The sequence below is a fragment of the Mixophyes fleayi genome, chromosome 1, assembly GCF_038048845.1.
Source record: "Mixophyes fleayi isolate aMixFle1 chromosome 1, aMixFle1.hap1, whole genome shotgun sequence".
Taxonomy (NCBI): domain Eukaryota; kingdom Metazoa; phylum Chordata; class Amphibia; order Anura; family Limnodynastidae; genus Mixophyes; species Mixophyes fleayi.
Window position 1 is genome coordinate 63,956,307 of NC_134402.1, and position 15,971 is coordinate 63,972,277.

The window sequence follows — 15,971 nt, forward strand, 5'->3', positions numbered from 1 at the left end:
GTCATTAGGAAATCAATATCTACAGCCACACCACCCTGAACAAGCCCAATCTCGTCTGATCTTCAAAGCTAAGCAGGGCCAGGCCTGGTTAGTAGTTGGATGGGAGACCACCTGGGAATACCAGGTGCTTTAGGCAATTTTTTTTTTATTTTCTCTTGTTCCGGCTTCCTTCGAAGCTGGTTTTGAGATGTATAAGAGATGTAGGTCTTTAGGAAACCAATACCTAAAGCCACACCACCCTGAACAAGCCCAATCTCATCTGATCTTGTAAGCTAAGAAGGGCCAGGCCTGGTTAGTACTTGGATGGGAGACCACCTGGGAATACCAGGTGCTGTAGGCAATTTTTTTTTTATTTTCTCTTGTTCCGACTTCCTTCAATGCTGGTTTTGAGATGTATAAGAGATGTAGGTCATTAGGAAAACAATACATATAGCCACACCACCCTGAACAAGCCCAATCTCGTCTGATCTTGGAAGCTAAGCAGGGCTAGGCCTGGTTAGTACTTGGATGGGAGACCATCTGGGAATACCAGGTGCTGTAGGCAATTTTTTTTTATTTTCTCTTGTTCCGACTTCCTTCAATGCTGGTTTTGAGATGTATAAGAGATGTAGGTCATTAGGAAGCCAATACCTACAGACACACCACCCTGAATAAGCCCAATCTCATCTGATCTTGGAAGCTAAGAAGGGCTGGGCCTGGTTAATACTTGGATGGGAGACCACCTGGGAATACCAGGTGCTGTAGGCCTTTTTTTTTTTATTTTCTCTTGTTCCGTCTTCCTTCAATGCTGGTTTTGAGATGTATAAGAGATGTAGGTCATTAGAAAAACAATACCTACAGTCACACCACCCTGAACAAGGCCAATCTCATCTGATCTTGGAAACTAAGCAGGGCCGGGCCTGGTTAGTACTTGGATGGGTGACCACCTGGGAATACCAGGTGCTGTAGGCAATTCTTTTTTATTTTCTCTTGTTCCGACTTCCTTCAATGCTGGTTTTGAGATGTATAAGAGATGTAGGTCATTAGGAAACCAATGCTATAACCACACCACCCTGAACAAGCCCAATCTCATCTGATCTTGGATGCTAAGTAGGGTCGGGCCTGGTTAGTACTTGGATGGGAGACCACCTATGAATACCAGGTGCTGTAGGCCTTTTTTTTTTATTTTCTCTTGTTCCGGCTTCCTTCAATGCTGGTTTTGAGATGTATAAGAGATGTAGGTCATTAGGAAAACAATACATACAGCCACACCACCCTGAACAAGCCCAATCTCGTCAGATCTTGGAAGCTAAGCAGCGCCAGGCCTGGTAGTACTTGCATGGGAGACCATCTGGGAATACCAGGTGCTGTAGGCCTTTTTTTTTTTATTTTCTCTTGTTCCGGCTTCCTTCGAAGCTGGATTTGAGATGTATAAGAGATGTAGGTCATTAGGAAACCAATACCTACAGCCACACCACCCTGAACAAGCCTAATCTCATCTGATCTTGGAAGCTAAGCACGGCCGGCCTGGTTAGTACTTGGATGGGAGACCACCTGGGAATACCAGGTGCTGTAGGCAGTTTTTTTTTATTTTCTCTTGTTCCGGCTTCCTTCGAAGCTGGTTTTGAGATGTATAAGACATGTAGGTCTTTAGAAAACCAATACCTACAGCCACACCACCCTGAACAAGCCCAATCTCATTTGATCTTGGAAGCTAAGCAGGACCGGGACTGGTTAGTACTTGGATGGGAGACCACCTGGGAATACCAGGTGCTGTAGGCCATTTTTTTTTATTTTCTCTTGTTCCGGCTTCCTTCAATGCTGGTTTTGAGATGTATAAGAGATGTAGGTCATTAGGAAACCAATACATACAGCCACACCACCCTGAACAAGCCCAATCTCGTCTGATCTTGGAAGCTAAGCAGGGCCGGGCCTGGTTAGTACTTGGATGGGAGACCACCTGGGAATACCAGGTGCTTTAGGCAATTTTTTTTTTATTTTCTCTTGTTCCGGCTTCCTTCGAAGCTGGTTTTGAGATGTATAAGACATGTAGATCTTAGATAACCAATACCTACAGCCACACCACCCTGAACAAGCCCAATCTCATTTGATCTTGGAAGCTAAGCAGGACCGGGCCTGGTTAGTACTTGGATGGGAGACCACCTGGGAATACCAGGTGCTGTAGGCCATTTTTTTTTATTTTCTCTTGTTCCGGCTTCCTTCAATGCTGGTTTTGAGATGTATAAGAGATGTAGGTCATTAGGAAACCAATACCTACTGCCACACCACCCTGAACAAGCCCAATCTCATCTGATCTTGGAAGCTAAGCAGGGCCCGGCCTGGTTAGTACTTGGATGGGAGAACACCTGGGAATACCAGGTGCTGTAGGCAGTTTTTTTTTATTTTCTCTTGTTCCGGCTTCCTTCGAAGCTGGTTTTGAGATGTATAAGACATGTAGGTCTTTAGAAAACCAATACCTACAGCCACACCACCCTGAACAAGCCCAATCTCATTTGATCTTGGAAGCTAAGCAGGACCGGGCCTGGTTAGTACTTGGATGGGAGACCACCTGGGAATACCAGGTGCTGTAGGCCATTTTTTTTATTTTCTCTTGTTCCTGCTTCCTTCAATGCTGGTTTTGAGATGTATAAGAGATGTAGGTCATTAGAAAAACAAATACATACAGCCACACCACCCTGAACAAGCCCAATCTCGTCTGATCTTGGAAGCTAAGCAGGGCTGGGACTGGTTAGTACTTGGATAGGAGACCACCTGGGAATACCAGGTGCTGTAGGCAATTTTTTTTTATTTTCTCTTGTTCCGACTTCCTTCAATGCTGGTTTTGAGATGTATAAGAGATGTAGGTCATTAGGAAATCAATATCTACAGCCACACTACCCTGAACAAGCCCAATCTCATCTGATCTTCAAGCTAAGCAGGGCCAGGCCTGGTTAGTAGTTGGATGGGAGACCACCTGGGAATACCAGGTGCTTTAGCAATTTTTTTTTTTTTTCTCTTGTTCCGGCTTCCTTCGAAGCTGGTTTTGAGATGTATAAGAGATGTAGGTCTTTAGGAAACCAATACCTACAGCCACACCACCCTGAACAAGCCCAATCTCATCTGATCTTATAAGCTAAGAAGGGCCGGGCCTGGTTAGTACTTGGATGGGAGACCACCTGGGAATACCAGGTGCTGTAGGCAATTTTTTTTTATTTTCTCTTGTTCCGACTTCCTTCAATGCTGGTTTTGAGATGTATAAGAGATGTAGGTCATTAGGAAACCAATACCTACAGCCACACCACCCTGAACAAGCCCAATCTCGTCTGATCTTGGAAGCTAAGCAGGGCCCAGCCTGGTTAGTACTTGGATGGGAGACCACCTGGGAATACCAGGTGCTATAGGCAGTTTTTTTTTATTTTCTCTTGTTCCGGCTTCCTTCGAAGCTGGTTTTGAGATGTATAAGACATGTAGGTCTTTAGAAAACCAATACCTACAGCCACACCACCCTGAACAAGCCCAATCTCATTTGATCTTGGAAGCTAAGCAGGACCAGGCCTGGTTAGTACTTGGATGGGAGACCACCTGGGAATACCAGGTGCTGTAGGCAATTTTTTTTTATTTTCTCTTGTTCCGGCTTCCTTCAATGCTGGTTTTGAGATGTATAAGAGATGTAGGTCATTAGGAAACCAATACCTACAGCCACACCACCCTGAACAAGCCCAATCTCATCTGATCTTTGAAGCTAAGAAGGGCTGGGCCTGGTTAATACTTGGATGGGAGACCACCTGGGAATACCAGGTGCTGTAGGCCTTTTTTTTTTTATTTTCTCTTGTTCCGTCTTCCTTCAATGCTGGTTTTGAGATGTATAAGAGATGTAGGTCATTAGAAAAACAATACCTACAGTCACACCACCCTGAACAAGCCCAATCTCATCTGATCTTGGAAACTAAGCAGGACCGGGCCTGGTTAGTACTTGGATGGGAGACCACCTGGGAATACCAGGTGCTGTAGGCCATTTTTTTTTTATTTTCTCTGTTCCGGCTTCCTTCAATGCTGGTTTTGAGATGTATAAGAGATGTAGGTCATTAGGAAACCAATACATACAGCCACACCTCCCTGAACAAGCCCAATCTCGTCTGATCTTGGAAGCTAAGCAGGGCCGGGCCTGGTTAGTACTTGGATGGGAGACCACCTGGAATACCAGGTGCTTTAGGCAATTTTTTTTTATTTTCTCTTGTTCCGGCTTCCTTCGAAGCTGGTTTTGAGATGTATAAGAGATGTAGGTCTTTAGGAAACCAATACCTACAGCCACACCACCCTGAACAAGCCCAATCTCATCTGATCTTGTAAGCTAAGAAGGGCCAGGCCTGGTTAGTACTTGGATGGGAGACCACCTGGGAATACCAGGTGCTGTAGGCCATTTTTTTTTATTTTCACTTGTTCCGGCTTCCTTCAATGCTGGTTTTGAGATGTATAAGAGATGTAGGTCATTAGGAAACCAATACATACAGCCACACCACCCTGAACAAGCCCAATCTCGTCTGATCTTGGAAGCTAAGCAGGGCCGGGCCTAGTTAGTACTTGGATGGGAGACCACCTGGGAATACCAGGTGCTGTAGGCCTTATTTTTTTATTTTCTCTTGTTCCGGCTTCCTTCGAAGCTGGATTTGAGATGTATAAGAGATGTAGGTCTTTAGCAAACCAATGCTATAGCCACACCCCCCTGAACAAGCCCAATCTCATCTGATCTTGGAAGCTACGCAGGTCCGGGCCTGGTTAGTACTCGGATGGGAGACCACCTCGGAATACCAGATGCTGTAGGCAATTTTTTTTTATTTTCTCTTGTTCCGACTTCCTTCAATGCTGGTTTTGAGATGTATAAGAGATGTAGGTCATTAGGAAACCAATACCTACAGCCACACCAGCCTGAACAAGCCCAATCTCGTCTGATCTTGGAAGCTAAGCAGGGCCCAGCCTGGTTAGTACTTGGATGGGAGACCACCTGGGAATACCAGGTGCTGTAGGCAGTTTTTTTTATTTTCTCTTGTTCCGGCTTCCTTCGAAGCTGGTTTTGAGATGTATAAGACATGTAGGTCTTTAGAAAACCAATACCTACAGCCACACCACCCTGAACAAGCCCAATCTCATTTGATCTTGGAAGCTAAGCAGGACCGGGCCTGGTTAGTACTTGGATGGGAGACCACCTGGGAATACCAGGTGCTGTAGGCCATTTTTTTTTATTTTCTCTTGTTCCGGCTTCCTTCAATGCTGGTTTTGAGATGTATAAGAGATGTAGGTCATTAATTAGCCAATACCTACAGCCACACCACCCTGAACAAGCCCAATCTCATCTGATCTTGGAAGCTAAGAAGGGCTGGGTCTGGTTAATACTTGGATGGGAGACCACCTGGGAATACCAGGTGCTGTATGCCTTTTTTTTTTTCTTTTCTCTTGTTCCGTCTTCCTTCAAGGCTGGTTTTGAGATGTATAAGAGATGTAAGTCATTAGAAAAACAATACCTACAGTCACACCACTCTGAACAAGCCTAATCTCATCTGATCTTGGAAACTAAGTAGGGCCGGGCCTGGTTAGGACTTGGATGGGTGACCACCTGGGAATACCAGGTGCTGTAGGCAATTCTTTTTTATTTTCTCTTGTTCCGACTTCCTTCAATGCTGGTTTTGAGATGTATAAGAGATGTAGGTCATTAGGAAACCAATACCTACAGCCACACCACCCTGAACAAGCCCAATCTCATTTGATCTTGGAAGCTAAGCAGGACCGGGCCTGGTTAATACTTGGATGGGAGACCACCTGGGAATACCAGGTGCTGTAGGCCATTTTTTTTTATTTTCTCTTGTTCCGGCTTCCTTCAATGCTGGTTTTGAGATGTATAAGAGATGTAGGTCATTAGGAAAACAATACATACAGCCACACCACCCTGAACAAGCCCAATCTCGTCTGATCTTGGAAGCTAAGCAGGGCCAGGCCTGGTTAGTACTTGGATGGGAGACCATCTGGGAATACCAGGTGCTGTAGGCCTTTTTTTTTTATTTTCTCTTGTTCCGGCTTCCTTCGAAGCTGGATTTGAGATGTATAAGAGATGTAGGTCATTAGGAAACCAATACCTACAGCCACACCACCCTGAACAAGCCTAATCTCGTCTGATCTTGGAAGCTAAGCAGGGCCCGGCCTGGTTAGTACTTGGATGGGAGACCACCTGGGAATACCAGGTACTGTAGGCAGTTTTTTTTTATTTTCTCTTGTTCCGGCTTCCTTCGAAGCTGGTTTTGAGATGTATAAGACATGTAGGTCTTTAGAAAACCAATACCTACAGCCACACCACCCTGAACAAGCCCAATCTCATTTGATCTTGGAAGCTAAGCAGGACCGGGCCTGGTTAGTACTTGGATGGGAGACCACCTGGGAATACCAGGTGCTGTAGGCCATTTTTTTTTATTTTCTCTTGTTCCGGCTTCCTTCAATGCTGGTTTTGAGATGTATAAGAGATGTAGGTCATTAGGAAACCAATACATACAGCCACACCACCCTGAACAAGCCCAATCTCGTCTGATCTTGGAAGCTAACCAGGGCCGGGCCTGGTTAGTACTTGGATGGGAGACCACCTGGGAATACCAGGTGCTTTAGGCAATTTTTTTTTTATTTTCTCTTGTTCCGGCTTCCTTCGAAGCTGGTTTTGAGATGTATAAGAGATGTAGGTCTTTAGGAAACCAATACCTACAGCCACACCACCCTGAACAAGCCCAATCTCATCTGATCTTGTAAGCTAAGAAGGGCCAGGCCTGGTTAGTACTTGGATGGGAGACCACCTGGGAATACCAGGTGCTGTAGGCCATTTTTTTTTATTTTCTCTTGTTCCGGCTTCCTTCAATGCTGGTTTTGAGATGTATAAGAGATGTAGGTCATTAGGAAACCAATACATACAGCCACACCACCTTGAACAAGCCCAATCTCGTCTGATCTTGGAAGCTAAGCAGGGCCGGGCCTGGTTAGTACTTGGATGGGAGACCACCTGGGAATACCAGGTGCAGTAGGCCTTATTTTTTTATTTTCTCTTGTTCCGGCTTCCTTCGAAGCTGGATTTGAAATGTATAAGAGATGTAGGTCTTTACGAAACCAATGCTATAGCCACACCCCCCTGAATAAACCTACTCCCATCTGATCTTGGAAGCTAAGCAGGGCCGGGCCTGGTTAGTACTCGGATGGGAGACCACCTGGGAATACCAGATGCTGTAGGCAATTTTTTTTTATTTTCTCTTGTTCCGACTTCCTTCAATGCTGGTTTTGAGATGTATAAGAGTTGTAGGTCATTAGGAGACCAATACCTACAGCCACACCAGCCTGAACAAGCCCAATCTCGTCTGATCTTGGAAGCTAAGCAGGGCCCGGCCTGGTTAGTACTTGGATGGGAGACCACCTGGGAATACCAGGTGCAGTAGGCAGTTTTTTTTATTTTCTCTTGTTCCGGCTTCCTTCGAAGCTGGTTTTGAGATGTATAAGACATGTAGGTCTTTAGAAAACCAATGCCTACAGCCACACCACCCTGAACAAGTCCAATCTCATTTGATCTTGGAAGCTAAGCAGGACCGGGCCTGGTTAGTACTTGGATGGGAGACCACCTGGGAATACCAGGTGCTGTAGGCCATTTTTTTTTATTTTCTCTTGTTCCGGCTTCCTTCAATGCTGGTTTTGAGATGTATAAAAGATGTAGGTCATTAGGAAACCAATACCTACAGCCACACCACCCTGAACAAGCCCAATCTCATCTGATCTTGGAAGCTAAGCAGGGCCGGGCCTGGTTATTACTTGGATGGGAGACCACCTGGGAATACCAGGTGCTGTAGGCCTTTTATTTTATTTTTTCTTGTTCCGGCTTCCTTCAATGCTGGTTTTCAGATGTATAAGAGATGTAGGTCAGTAGGCAACCATACCTACAACCACACCACCCTGAACAAGCCTAATCTCATCTGATCTTGGAAGCTAAGCAGGACCGGGCCTGGTTAGTACTTGGATGGGAGACCACCTGGGAATACCAGGTGCTGTAGGCCATTTTTTTTTATTTTCTCTTGTTCCGGCTTCCTTCAATGCTGGTTTTGAGATGTATAAGAGATGTAGGTCATTAGGAAGCCAGTACCTACAGAAACACCACCCTGAATAAGCCGAATCTCGTCTGATCTTGAAAGCTAAGCAGGGCCGGGCCTGGTTAGTACTTGGATAGGAGACCAACTGGGAATACCAGATGCTGTATGATTGTTTTTTTTATTTTCTCTTGTTCCCCTTCCTGCAAAGCTGGTTTTGAGATGTATAAGAGAAATAGGTCATTAGGAAACCAATACTATAACCACACCACCCTGAACAAGCCCAATCTCATCTGATCTTGGATGCTAAGTAGGGTCGGGCCTGGTTAGTACTTGGATGGGAGACCACCTATGAATACAAGGTGCTGTAGGCCTTTTTTTTTTATTTTCTCTTGTTCCGGCTTCCTTCAATGCTGGTTTTGAGATGTATAAGAGATGTAGGTCATTAGGAAATCAATATCTACAGCCACACCACCCTGAACAAGCCCAATCTCGTCTGATCTTCAAAGCTAAGCAGGGCCAGGCCTGGTTAGTAGTTGGATGGGAGACCACCTGGGAATACCAGGTGCTTTAGGCAATTTTTTTTTTATTTTCTCTTGTTCCGGCTTCCTTCGAAGCTGGTTTTGAGATGTATAAGAGATGTAGGTCTTTAGGAAACCAATACCTACAGCCACACCACCCTGAACAAGCCCAATCTCATCTGATCTTGTAAGCTAAGAAGGGCCGGGCCTGGTTAGTACTTGGATGGGAGACCACCTGGGAATACCAGGTGCTGTAGGCAATTTTTTTTTATTTTCTCTTGTTCCGACTTCCTTCGAAGCTGGTTTTGAGATGTATAAGACATGTAGGTCTTTAAAAAACCAATACCTATAGCCACACCACCCTGAACAAGCCTAATCTCATTTGATCTTGGAAGCTAAGCAGGACCAGGCCTGGTTAGTACTTGGATGGGAGACCACCTGGGAATACCAGGTGCTGTAGGCCATTTTTTTTTATTTTCTCTTGTTCCGCCTTCCTTCAATGCTGGTTTTGAGATGTATAAGAGATGTAGGTCATTAGGAAAACAATACATACAGCCACACCACCCTGAACAAGCCCAATCTCGTCTGATCTTGGAAGCTAAGCAGGGCTAGGCCTGGTTAGTACTTGGATGGGAGACCATCTGGGAATACCAGGTGCTGTTGGCCTTTTTTTTTTATTTTCTCTTGTTCCGCCTTCCTTCAATGCTGGTTTTGAGATGTATAAGAGATGTAGGTCATTAGGAAAACAATACATACAGCCACACCACCCTGAACAAGCCCAATCTCGTCTGATCTTGGAAGCTAAGCAGGGCTAGGCCTGGTTAGTACTCGGATGGGAGACCACCTGGGAATACCAGGTGCTGTAGGCCTTTTTTTTTATTTTCTCTTGTTCCGGCTTCCTACAATGCTGGTTTTAAGATGTATAAGAGATGTAGGTCAGTAAGAAACCAATACCTACAGCCACACCACCCTGAACAAGCCCAATCTCATCTGATCTTGGAAGCTAAGAAGGGCTGGGCCTGGTTAGTACTTTGATGGGAGACCACCTGGGAATACCAGATGCTGTAGGCCTTTCTTTTTTATTTTCTCTTGTTCCGACTTTCTTCAATGCTGGTTTTGAGATGTATAAGAGATGTAAGTCATTAGAAAAACAATACCTACAGCCACACCACCCTGAAAAAGCCCAATCTCGTCTGATCTTGGAAGCTAAGCAGGGCTGGGCCTGGTTAGTACTTGGATGGGAGACCACCTGGGAATACCAGGTGCTGTAGGCAATTTTTTTTTATTTTCTCTTGTTCCGACTTCCTTCAATGCTGGTTTTGAGATGTATAAGAGATGTAGGTCATTAAAAAAACAATACCTACAGCCACACCACCCTGAACAAGCCCAATCTCATCTGATCTTGTAAGCTAAGAAGGGCCAGGGCTGGTTAGTACTTGGATGGGAGACCACCTGGGAATACCAGGTGCTGTAGGCAATTTTTTTTTATTTTCTCTTGTTCCGACTTCCTTCAATGCTGGTTTTGAGATGTATAAGAGATGTAGGTCATTAGGAAAACAATACCTACAGCCACACCACCCTGAACAAGCCCAATCTCGTCTGATCTTGGAAGCTAAGCAGGGCCCGGCCTGGTTAGTACTTGGATGGGAGATTACCTGGGAATACCAGGTGCTGTAGGCATTTTTTTTTTTATTTTCTCTTGTTCCGGCTTCCTTCGAAGCTGGTTTTGAGATGTATAAGACATGTAGATCTTTAGAAAACCAATACCTACAGCCACACCACCCTGAACAAGCCCAATCTCATTTGATCTTGGAAGCTAAGCAGGACCGGGCCTGGTTAGTACTTGGATGGGAGACCACCTGGGAATACCAGGTGCTGTAGGCCATTTTTTTTTATTTTCTCTTGTTCCGGCTTCCTTCAATGCTGGTTTTGAGATGTATAAGAGATGTAGGTCATTAGGAAACCAATACCTACTGCCACACCACCCTGAACAAGCCCAATCTCGTCTGATCTTGGAAGCTAAGCAGGGCCCGGCCTGGTTAGTACTTGGATGGGAGACCACCTGGGAATACCAGGTGCTGTTGGCCATTTTTTTTTATTTTCTCTTGTTCCGGCTTCCTTCAATGCTGGTTTTGAGATGTATAAGAGATGTAGGTCATTAGGAAACCAATACATACAGCCACACCACCCTGAACAAGCCCAATCTCGTCTGATCTTGGAAGCTAAGCAGGGCTGGGACTGGTTAGTACTTGGATGGGAGACCACCTGGGAATACCAGGTGCTGTAGGCAATTTTTTTTTATTTTCTCTTGTTCCGACTTCCTTCAATGCTGGTTTTGAGATGTATAAGAGATGTAGGTCATTAGGAAATCAATATCTGCAGCCACACCACCCTGAACAAGCCCAATCTCGTCTGATCTTCAAAGCTAAGCAGGGCCAGGCCTGGTTAGTAGTTGGATGGGAGACCACCTGGGAATACCAGGTGCTTTAGGCAATTTTTTTTTTATTTTCTCTTGTTCCGGCTTCCTTCGAACCTGGTTTTGAGATGTATAAGAGATGTAGGTCTTTAGGAAACCAATACCTACAGCCACACCACCCTGAACAAGCCCAATCTCATCTGATCTTGTAAGCTAAGAAGGGCCGGGCCTGGTTAGTACTTGAATGGGAGACCACCTGGGAATACCAGGTGCTGTAGGCAATTCTTTTTTATTTTCTCTTGTTCCGACTTCCTTCAATGCTGGTTTTGAGATGTATAAGAGATGTAGGTCATTAGGAAACCAATACATACAGCCACACCACCCTGAACAAGCCCAATCTCGTCTGATCTTGGAAGCTAAGCAGGGCTAGGCCTGGTTAGTACTTGGATGGGAGACCATCTGGGAATACCAGGTGCTGTAGGCCTTTTTTTTTTATTTTCTCTTGTTCCGGCTTCCTTCGAAGCTGGATTTGAGATGTATAAGAGATGTAGGTCATTAGGAAACCAATACCTACAGCCACACCACCCTGAACAAGCCCAATCTCGTCTGATCTTGGAAGCTAAGCTGGGCCCGGCCTGGTTAGTACTTGGATGGGAGACCACCTGGGAATACCAGGTGCTGTAGGCAGTTTTTTTTTATTTTCTCTTGTTCCGGCTTCCTTCGAAGCTGGTTTTGAGATGTATAAGACATGTAGGTCTTTAGAAAACCAATACCTACAGCCACACCACCCTGAACAAGCCCAATCTCATTTGATCTTGGAAGCTAAGCAGGACCGGGCCTGGTTAGTACTTGGATGGGAGACCACCTGGGAATACCAGGTGCTGTAGGCCATTTTTTTTTATTTTCTCTTGTTCCGGCTTCCTTCAATGCTGGTTTTGAGATGTATAAGAGATGTAGGTCATTAGGAAGCCAATACCTACAGCCACACCACCCTGAACAAGCCCAATCTCATCTGATCTTGGAAGCTAAGAAGGGCTGGGCCTGGTTAATACTTGAATGGGAGACCACCTGGGAATACCAGGTGCTGTAGGCCTTTTTTTTTTTATTTTCTCTTGTTCCGTCTTCCTTCAATGCTGGTTTTGAGATGTATAAGAGATGTAGGTCATTAGAAAAACAATACCTACAGTCACACCACCCTGAACAAGCCCAATCTCATCTGATCTTGGAAGCTAAGCAGGGCCGGGCCTGGTTAGTACTTGGATGGGTGACCACCTGGGAATACCAGGTGCTGTAGCCAATTCTTTTTTATTTTCTCTTGTTCCGACTTCCTTCAATGCTGGTTTTGAGATGTATAAGAGATGTAGGTCATTAGGAAACCAATACATACAGCCACACCACCCTGAACAAGCCCAATCTCGTCTGATCTTGGAAGCTAAGCAGGGCTAGGCCTGGTTAGTACTTGGATGGGAGACCATCTGGGAATACCAGGTGCTGTAGGCCTTTTTTTTTTATTTTCTCTTGTTCCGGCTTCCTTCGAAGCTGGATTTGAGATGTATAAGACATGTAGATCTTTAGAAAACCAATACCTACAGCCACACCACCCTGAACAAGCCCAATCTCATTTGATCTTGGAAGCTAAGCAGGGCCGGGCCTGGTTAGTACTTGGATAGGAGACCACCTGGGAATACCAGGTGCTGTAGGCCATTTTTTTTTATTTTCTCTTGTTCCGGCTTCCTTCAATGCTGGTTTTGAGATGTATAAGAGATGTAGGTCATTAGGAAACCAATACCTACTGCCACACCACCCTGAACAAGCCCAATCTCATCTGATCTTGGAAGCTAAGCAGGGCCCGGCCTGGTTAGTACTTGGATGGGAGACCACCTGGGAATACCAGGTGCTGTAGGCATTTTTTTTTTATTTTCTCTTGTTCCGGCTTCCTTCGAAGCTGGTTTTGTGATGTATAAGACATGTAGGTCTTTAGAAAACCAATACCTACAGCCACACCACCCTGAACAAGCCCAATCTCATCTGATCTTGGAAGCTAAGAAGGGCTGGGCCTGGTTAATACTTGGATGGGAGACCACCTGGGAATACCAGGTGCTGTAGGCCTTTTTTTTTTTTTTTTCTCTTGTTCCGTCTTCCTTCAATGCTGGTTTTGAGATGTATAAGAGATGTAGGTCATTAGAAAAACAATACCTACAGTCGCACCACCCTGAACAAGCCCAATCTCATCTGATCTTGGAAGCTAAGCAGGGCCGGGCCTGGTTAGTACTTGGATGGGTGACCACCTGGGAATACCAGGTGCTGTAGGCAATTCTTTTTTATTTTCTCGTGTTCCGACTTCCTTCAATGCTGGTTTTGAGATGTATAAGAGATGTAGGTCATTAGGAAACCAATACCTACAGCCACACCACCCTGAACAAGCCCAATCTCGTCTGATCTTGGAAGCTAAGCAGGGCCCGGCCTGGTTAGTACTTGGATGGGAGACCACCTGGGAACACCAGGTGCTGTAGGCCATTTTTTTTTATTTTCTCTTGTTCCGGCTTCCTTCAATGCTGGTTTTGAGATGTATAAGAGATGTAGGTCATTAGTAAGCCAATACCTACAGCCACACCACCCTGAACAAGCCCAATCTCATCTGATCTTGGAAGCTAAGAAGGGCTGGGCCTGGTTAATACTTGGATGGGAGACCACCTGGGAATACCAGGTGCTGTAGGCCTTTTTTTTTATTTTCTCTTGTTCCGGCTTCCTTCGAAGCTGGTTTTGAGATGTATAAGACATGTAGGTCTTTAGAAAACCAATACCTACAGCCACACACCCCTGAACAAGCCCAATCTCATTTGATCTTGGAAGCTAAGCAGGACCGGGCCTGGTTAGCACTTGAATGGGAGACCACTTGGGAATACCAGGTGCTGTAGGCCATTTTTTTTTATTTTCTCTTGTTCCGGCTTCCTTCGAAGCTGGATTTGAGATGTATAAGAGATGTAGGTCATTAAGAAACCAATACCTACAGCCACACCACCCTGAACAAGCCTAATCTCGTCTGATCTTGGAAGCTAAGCAGAGCCCGGCCTGGTTAGTACTTGGATGGGAGACCACCTGGGAATACCAGGTGCTGTAGGCAGTTTTTTTTATTTTCTCTTGTTCCGGCTTCCTTCGAAGCTGGTTTTGAGATGTATAAGACATGTAGGTCTTTAGAAAACCAATACCTACAGCCACACCACCCTGAACAAGCCCAATCTCATTTGATCTTGGAAGCTAAGCAGGACCGGGCCTGGTTAGTACTTGGATGGGAGACAACTTGGTAATACCAGGTGCTGTAGGCCATTTTTTTTTATTTTCTCTTGTTCCGGCTTCCTTCAATGCTGGTTTTGAGATGTATAAGAGATGTAGGTCATTAGGAAACCAATACATACAGCCACACCACCCTGAACAAGCCCAATCTCATCTGATCTTGGAAGCTAAGCAGGGCCGGGCCTGGTTAGTACTTGGATGGGAGACCACCTGGGAATACCAGGTGCTTTAGGCAATTTTTTTTTATTTTCTCTTGTTCCGGCTTCCTTCGAAGCTGGTTTTGAGATGTATAAGAGATGTAGGTCTTTAGGAAATCAATACCTACAGCCACACCACCCTGAACAAGCCCAATCTCATCTGATCTTGTAAGCTAAGAAGGTCCGGGCCTGGTTAGTACTTGGATGGGAGACCACCTGGGAATACCAGGTGCTGTAGGCAATTTTTTTTTATTTTCTCTTGTTCCGACTTCCTTCAATGCTGGTTTTGAGATGTATAAGAGATGTAGGTCATTAGGAAACCAATACCTACAGCCACACCACCCTGAACAAGCCCAATCTCGTCTGATCTTGGAAGCTAAGCAGGGCCCGGGCTGGTTAGTACTTGGATGGGAGACCACCTAGGAATACCAGGTGCTGTAGGCAGTTTTTTTTTATTTTCTCTTGTTCCGGCTTCCTTCGAAGCTGGTTTTGAGATGTATAAGACATGTAGGTCTTTAGAAAACCAATACCTACAGCCACACCACCCTGAACAAGCCCAATCTCATTTGATCTTGGATGCTAAGTAGGGTCGGGCCTGGTTAGTACTTGGATGGGAGACCACCTATGAATACCAGGTGCTGTAGGCCTTTTTTTTTTATTTTCTCTTGTTCCGGCTTCCTTCAATGCTGGTTTTGAGATGTATAAGAGATGTAGGTCATTAGGAAAACAATACATACAGCCACACCACCCTGAACAAGCCCAATCTCGTCTGATCTTGGAAGCTAAGCAGGGCTAGGCCTGGTTAGTACTTGGATGGGAGACCATCTGAGAATACCAGGTGCTGTAGGCCTTTTTTTTTTATTTTCTCTTGTTCCGGCTTCCTTCGAAGCTGGATTTGAGATGTATAAGAGATGTAGGTCATTAGGAAACCAATACCTACAGCCACACCACCCTGAACAAGCCTAATCTCGTCTGATCTTGGAAGCTAAGCAGGGCCCAGCCTGGTTAGTACTTGGATGGGAGACCACCTGGGAATACCAGGTGCTGTAGGCAGTTTTTTTTTATTTTCTCTTGTTCCGGCTTCCTTCGAAGCTGGTTTTGAGATGTATAAGACATGTAGATCTTTAGAAAACCAATACCTACAGCCACACCACCCTGAACAAGCCCAATCTCATTTGATCTTGGAAGCTAAGCAGGATCGGGCCTGGTTAGTACTTGGATGGGAGACCACCTGGGAATACCAGGTGCTGTAGGCCATTTTTTTTTATTTTCTCTTGTTCCGGCTTCCTTCAATGCTGGTTTTGAGATGTATAAGAGATGTAGGTCATTAGGAAACCAATACCTACAGCCACACCACCCTGAACAAGCCCAATCTCGTCTGATCTTGGAAGCTAAGCTGGGCCCGGCCTGGTTAGTACTTGGATGGGAGACCACCTGGGAATACCAGGTGCTGTAGGCAGTTTTT

At 45.3% G+C, this 15,971-nt stretch overlaps 18 non-coding genes and 61 pseudogenes across 18 annotated transcripts; all 79 read left to right on the forward strand.

The window, feature by feature from the left end:
• Positions 1-17: 17 nt before the first annotated feature.
• Positions 18-136, forward strand: LOC142136299 (5S ribosomal RNA; annotated as a pseudogene).
• Positions 137-221: 85 nt separating this feature from the next.
• On the forward strand, positions 222-340 carry LOC142132632 (5S ribosomal RNA; annotated as a pseudogene).
• Positions 341-425: 85 nt separating this feature from the next.
• LOC142119452 (5S ribosomal RNA) lies at positions 426-544 on the forward strand (annotated as a pseudogene).
• Positions 545-628: 84 nt separating this feature from the next.
• LOC142118682 (5S ribosomal RNA) lies at positions 629-747 on the forward strand (annotated as a pseudogene).
• Positions 748-832: 85 nt separating this feature from the next.
• On the forward strand, positions 833-951 carry LOC142137338 (5S ribosomal RNA). Its single transcript, XR_012687979.1, has one exon. It is a non-coding gene; the product is annotated as a 5S ribosomal RNA (ribosomal RNA).
• Positions 952-1,034: 83 nt separating this feature from the next.
• Positions 1,035-1,153, forward strand: LOC142129945 (5S ribosomal RNA; annotated as a pseudogene).
• Positions 1,154-1,237: 84 nt separating this feature from the next.
• Positions 1,238-1,355, forward strand: LOC142134532 (5S ribosomal RNA; annotated as a pseudogene).
• Positions 1,356-1,440: 85 nt separating this feature from the next.
• Positions 1,441-1,558, forward strand: LOC142126400 (5S ribosomal RNA; annotated as a pseudogene).
• An 84-nt stretch (positions 1,559-1,642) lies between these two features.
• Positions 1,643-1,761, forward strand: LOC142118201 (5S ribosomal RNA; annotated as a pseudogene).
• An 84-nt stretch (positions 1,762-1,845) lies between these two features.
• LOC142118428 (5S ribosomal RNA) lies at positions 1,846-1,964 on the forward strand (annotated as a pseudogene).
• Positions 1,965-2,048: 84 nt separating this feature from the next.
• LOC142136263 (5S ribosomal RNA) lies at positions 2,049-2,167 on the forward strand. Its single transcript, XR_012687474.1, has one exon. It is a non-coding gene; the product is annotated as a 5S ribosomal RNA (ribosomal RNA).
• Positions 2,168-2,251: 84 nt separating this feature from the next.
• On the forward strand, positions 2,252-2,370 carry LOC142126654 (5S ribosomal RNA; annotated as a pseudogene).
• An 84-nt stretch (positions 2,371-2,454) lies between these two features.
• Positions 2,455-2,573, forward strand: LOC142136275 (5S ribosomal RNA). The gene has a single exon (XR_012687475.1). It is a non-coding gene; the product is annotated as a 5S ribosomal RNA (ribosomal RNA).
• An 84-nt stretch (positions 2,574-2,657) lies between these two features.
• LOC142124062 (5S ribosomal RNA) lies at positions 2,658-2,776 on the forward strand (annotated as a pseudogene).
• An 84-nt stretch (positions 2,777-2,860) lies between these two features.
• Positions 2,861-2,978, forward strand: LOC142136672 (5S ribosomal RNA; annotated as a pseudogene).
• Positions 2,979-3,061: 83 nt separating this feature from the next.
• Positions 3,062-3,180, forward strand: LOC142123808 (5S ribosomal RNA; annotated as a pseudogene).
• Positions 3,181-3,264: 84 nt separating this feature from the next.
• Positions 3,265-3,383, forward strand: LOC142128258 (5S ribosomal RNA; annotated as a pseudogene).
• Positions 3,384-3,467: 84 nt separating this feature from the next.
• LOC142117517 (5S ribosomal RNA) lies at positions 3,468-3,586 on the forward strand (annotated as a pseudogene).
• Positions 3,587-3,670: 84 nt separating this feature from the next.
• LOC142119529 (5S ribosomal RNA) lies at positions 3,671-3,789 on the forward strand (annotated as a pseudogene).
• Positions 3,790-3,874: 85 nt separating this feature from the next.
• On the forward strand, positions 3,875-3,993 carry LOC142136933 (5S ribosomal RNA). Its single transcript, XR_012687601.1, has one exon. It is a non-coding gene; the product is annotated as a 5S ribosomal RNA (ribosomal RNA).
• An 84-nt stretch (positions 3,994-4,077) lies between these two features.
• On the forward strand, positions 4,078-4,195 carry LOC142132118 (5S ribosomal RNA; annotated as a pseudogene).
• Positions 4,196-4,279: 84 nt separating this feature from the next.
• Positions 4,280-4,398, forward strand: LOC142121880 (5S ribosomal RNA; annotated as a pseudogene).
• An 84-nt stretch (positions 4,399-4,482) lies between these two features.
• LOC142113772 (5S ribosomal RNA) lies at positions 4,483-4,601 on the forward strand (annotated as a pseudogene).
• Positions 4,602-4,684: 83 nt separating this feature from the next.
• Positions 4,685-4,803, forward strand: LOC142136474 (5S ribosomal RNA; annotated as a pseudogene).
• Positions 4,804-4,887: 84 nt separating this feature from the next.
• On the forward strand, positions 4,888-5,006 carry LOC142129956 (5S ribosomal RNA; annotated as a pseudogene).
• An 83-nt stretch (positions 5,007-5,089) lies between these two features.
• LOC142136287 (5S ribosomal RNA) lies at positions 5,090-5,208 on the forward strand. The gene has a single exon (XR_012687477.1). It is a non-coding gene; the product is annotated as a 5S ribosomal RNA (ribosomal RNA).
• An 84-nt stretch (positions 5,209-5,292) lies between these two features.
• Positions 5,293-5,411, forward strand: LOC142122332 (5S ribosomal RNA; annotated as a pseudogene).
• Positions 5,412-5,496: 85 nt separating this feature from the next.
• LOC142126543 (5S ribosomal RNA) lies at positions 5,497-5,615 on the forward strand (annotated as a pseudogene).
• Positions 5,616-5,699: 84 nt separating this feature from the next.
• Positions 5,700-5,818, forward strand: LOC142114573 (5S ribosomal RNA; annotated as a pseudogene).
• An 84-nt stretch (positions 5,819-5,902) lies between these two features.
• LOC142116770 (5S ribosomal RNA) lies at positions 5,903-6,021 on the forward strand (annotated as a pseudogene).
• Positions 6,022-6,105: 84 nt separating this feature from the next.
• On the forward strand, positions 6,106-6,224 carry LOC142122783 (5S ribosomal RNA; annotated as a pseudogene).
• An 84-nt stretch (positions 6,225-6,308) lies between these two features.
• Positions 6,309-6,427, forward strand: LOC142136298 (5S ribosomal RNA). Its single transcript, XR_012687478.1, has one exon. It is a non-coding gene; the product is annotated as a 5S ribosomal RNA (ribosomal RNA).
• An 84-nt stretch (positions 6,428-6,511) lies between these two features.
• LOC142123665 (5S ribosomal RNA) lies at positions 6,512-6,630 on the forward strand (annotated as a pseudogene).
• Positions 6,631-6,715: 85 nt separating this feature from the next.
• LOC142121891 (5S ribosomal RNA) lies at positions 6,716-6,834 on the forward strand (annotated as a pseudogene).
• An 84-nt stretch (positions 6,835-6,918) lies between these two features.
• LOC142117001 (5S ribosomal RNA) lies at positions 6,919-7,037 on the forward strand (annotated as a pseudogene).
• An 83-nt stretch (positions 7,038-7,120) lies between these two features.
• LOC142129587 (5S ribosomal RNA) lies at positions 7,121-7,239 on the forward strand (annotated as a pseudogene).
• An 84-nt stretch (positions 7,240-7,323) lies between these two features.
• On the forward strand, positions 7,324-7,442 carry LOC142128644 (5S ribosomal RNA; annotated as a pseudogene).
• An 83-nt stretch (positions 7,443-7,525) lies between these two features.
• On the forward strand, positions 7,526-7,644 carry LOC142136895 (5S ribosomal RNA). The gene has a single exon (XR_012687565.1). It is a non-coding gene; the product is annotated as a 5S ribosomal RNA (ribosomal RNA).
• Positions 7,645-7,728: 84 nt separating this feature from the next.
• Positions 7,729-7,847, forward strand: LOC142130255 (5S ribosomal RNA). The gene has a single exon (XR_012686183.1). It is a non-coding gene; the product is annotated as a 5S ribosomal RNA (ribosomal RNA).
• Positions 7,848-7,929: 82 nt separating this feature from the next.
• LOC142116495 (5S ribosomal RNA) lies at positions 7,930-8,048 on the forward strand (annotated as a pseudogene).
• An 84-nt stretch (positions 8,049-8,132) lies between these two features.
• LOC142136833 (5S ribosomal RNA) lies at positions 8,133-8,251 on the forward strand (annotated as a pseudogene).
• Positions 8,252-8,333: 82 nt separating this feature from the next.
• Positions 8,334-8,452, forward strand: LOC142136097 (5S ribosomal RNA; annotated as a pseudogene).
• Positions 8,453-8,536: 84 nt separating this feature from the next.
• Positions 8,537-8,655, forward strand: LOC142136300 (5S ribosomal RNA; annotated as a pseudogene).
• An 85-nt stretch (positions 8,656-8,740) lies between these two features.
• LOC142116902 (5S ribosomal RNA) lies at positions 8,741-8,859 on the forward strand (annotated as a pseudogene).
• An 84-nt stretch (positions 8,860-8,943) lies between these two features.
• LOC142121902 (5S ribosomal RNA) lies at positions 8,944-9,062 on the forward strand (annotated as a pseudogene).
• Positions 9,063-9,146: 84 nt separating this feature from the next.
• LOC142119850 (5S ribosomal RNA) lies at positions 9,147-9,265 on the forward strand (annotated as a pseudogene).
• An 84-nt stretch (positions 9,266-9,349) lies between these two features.
• On the forward strand, positions 9,350-9,468 carry LOC142114429 (5S ribosomal RNA; annotated as a pseudogene).
• Positions 9,469-9,551: 83 nt separating this feature from the next.
• On the forward strand, positions 9,552-9,670 carry LOC142114766 (5S ribosomal RNA; annotated as a pseudogene).
• Positions 9,671-9,754: 84 nt separating this feature from the next.
• LOC142136996 (5S ribosomal RNA) lies at positions 9,755-9,873 on the forward strand. Its single transcript, XR_012687661.1, has one exon. It is a non-coding gene; the product is annotated as a 5S ribosomal RNA (ribosomal RNA).
• An 84-nt stretch (positions 9,874-9,957) lies between these two features.
• LOC142133668 (5S ribosomal RNA) lies at positions 9,958-10,076 on the forward strand (annotated as a pseudogene).
• Positions 10,077-10,160: 84 nt separating this feature from the next.
• LOC142124129 (5S ribosomal RNA) lies at positions 10,161-10,279 on the forward strand (annotated as a pseudogene).
• An 85-nt stretch (positions 10,280-10,364) lies between these two features.
• Positions 10,365-10,483, forward strand: LOC142136309 (5S ribosomal RNA). The gene has a single exon (XR_012687479.1). It is a non-coding gene; the product is annotated as a 5S ribosomal RNA (ribosomal RNA).
• Positions 10,484-10,567: 84 nt separating this feature from the next.
• Positions 10,568-10,686, forward strand: LOC142121813 (5S ribosomal RNA; annotated as a pseudogene).
• Positions 10,687-10,770: 84 nt separating this feature from the next.
• Positions 10,771-10,889, forward strand: LOC142117770 (5S ribosomal RNA; annotated as a pseudogene).
• An 84-nt stretch (positions 10,890-10,973) lies between these two features.
• Positions 10,974-11,092, forward strand: LOC142136503 (5S ribosomal RNA; annotated as a pseudogene).
• An 85-nt stretch (positions 11,093-11,177) lies between these two features.
• On the forward strand, positions 11,178-11,296 carry LOC142119751 (5S ribosomal RNA; annotated as a pseudogene).
• An 84-nt stretch (positions 11,297-11,380) lies between these two features.
• On the forward strand, positions 11,381-11,499 carry LOC142114986 (5S ribosomal RNA; annotated as a pseudogene).
• Positions 11,500-11,583: 84 nt separating this feature from the next.
• LOC142119241 (5S ribosomal RNA) lies at positions 11,584-11,702 on the forward strand (annotated as a pseudogene).
• Positions 11,703-11,786: 84 nt separating this feature from the next.
• Positions 11,787-11,905, forward strand: LOC142136321 (5S ribosomal RNA). Its single transcript, XR_012687480.1, has one exon. It is a non-coding gene; the product is annotated as a 5S ribosomal RNA (ribosomal RNA).
• An 84-nt stretch (positions 11,906-11,989) lies between these two features.
• Positions 11,990-12,108, forward strand: LOC142114462 (5S ribosomal RNA; annotated as a pseudogene).
• Positions 12,109-12,193: 85 nt separating this feature from the next.
• Positions 12,194-12,312, forward strand: LOC142136901 (5S ribosomal RNA). The gene has a single exon (XR_012687571.1). It is a non-coding gene; the product is annotated as a 5S ribosomal RNA (ribosomal RNA).
• Positions 12,313-12,396: 84 nt separating this feature from the next.
• LOC142114997 (5S ribosomal RNA) lies at positions 12,397-12,515 on the forward strand (annotated as a pseudogene).
• An 84-nt stretch (positions 12,516-12,599) lies between these two features.
• Positions 12,600-12,718, forward strand: LOC142136075 (5S ribosomal RNA). Its single transcript, XR_012687456.1, has one exon. It is a non-coding gene; the product is annotated as a 5S ribosomal RNA (ribosomal RNA).
• An 84-nt stretch (positions 12,719-12,802) lies between these two features.
• LOC142117220 (5S ribosomal RNA) lies at positions 12,803-12,921 on the forward strand (annotated as a pseudogene).
• An 84-nt stretch (positions 12,922-13,005) lies between these two features.
• Positions 13,006-13,124, forward strand: LOC142111379 (5S ribosomal RNA). The gene has a single exon (XR_012680956.1). It is a non-coding gene; the product is annotated as a 5S ribosomal RNA (ribosomal RNA).
• An 85-nt stretch (positions 13,125-13,209) lies between these two features.
• On the forward strand, positions 13,210-13,328 carry LOC142129042 (5S ribosomal RNA). Its single transcript, XR_012685699.1, has one exon. It is a non-coding gene; the product is annotated as a 5S ribosomal RNA (ribosomal RNA).
• An 84-nt stretch (positions 13,329-13,412) lies between these two features.
• On the forward strand, positions 13,413-13,531 carry LOC142112856 (5S ribosomal RNA). The gene has a single exon (XR_012681299.1). It is a non-coding gene; the product is annotated as a 5S ribosomal RNA (ribosomal RNA).
• Positions 13,532-13,615: 84 nt separating this feature from the next.
• LOC142111390 (5S ribosomal RNA) lies at positions 13,616-13,734 on the forward strand. Its single transcript, XR_012680957.1, has one exon. It is a non-coding gene; the product is annotated as a 5S ribosomal RNA (ribosomal RNA).
• An 83-nt stretch (positions 13,735-13,817) lies between these two features.
• On the forward strand, positions 13,818-13,936 carry LOC142133495 (5S ribosomal RNA; annotated as a pseudogene).
• Positions 13,937-14,020: 84 nt separating this feature from the next.
• LOC142124401 (5S ribosomal RNA) lies at positions 14,021-14,139 on the forward strand (annotated as a pseudogene).
• An 83-nt stretch (positions 14,140-14,222) lies between these two features.
• Positions 14,223-14,341, forward strand: LOC142129309 (5S ribosomal RNA; annotated as a pseudogene).
• An 84-nt stretch (positions 14,342-14,425) lies between these two features.
• On the forward strand, positions 14,426-14,544 carry LOC142116473 (5S ribosomal RNA; annotated as a pseudogene).
• Positions 14,545-14,628: 84 nt separating this feature from the next.
• LOC142124237 (5S ribosomal RNA) lies at positions 14,629-14,747 on the forward strand (annotated as a pseudogene).
• Positions 14,748-14,831: 84 nt separating this feature from the next.
• LOC142128126 (5S ribosomal RNA) lies at positions 14,832-14,950 on the forward strand (annotated as a pseudogene).
• An 84-nt stretch (positions 14,951-15,034) lies between these two features.
• Positions 15,035-15,153, forward strand: LOC142117936 (5S ribosomal RNA; annotated as a pseudogene).
• Positions 15,154-15,237: 84 nt separating this feature from the next.
• On the forward strand, positions 15,238-15,356 carry LOC142116362 (5S ribosomal RNA; annotated as a pseudogene).
• Positions 15,357-15,440: 84 nt separating this feature from the next.
• LOC142126234 (5S ribosomal RNA) lies at positions 15,441-15,559 on the forward strand (annotated as a pseudogene).
• An 84-nt stretch (positions 15,560-15,643) lies between these two features.
• LOC142125413 (5S ribosomal RNA) lies at positions 15,644-15,762 on the forward strand. Its single transcript, XR_012684892.1, has one exon. It is a non-coding gene; the product is annotated as a 5S ribosomal RNA (ribosomal RNA).
• Positions 15,763-15,846: 84 nt separating this feature from the next.
• On the forward strand, positions 15,847-15,965 carry LOC142119253 (5S ribosomal RNA; annotated as a pseudogene).
• The last annotated feature ends 6 nt before the right edge of the window (positions 15,966-15,971 follow it).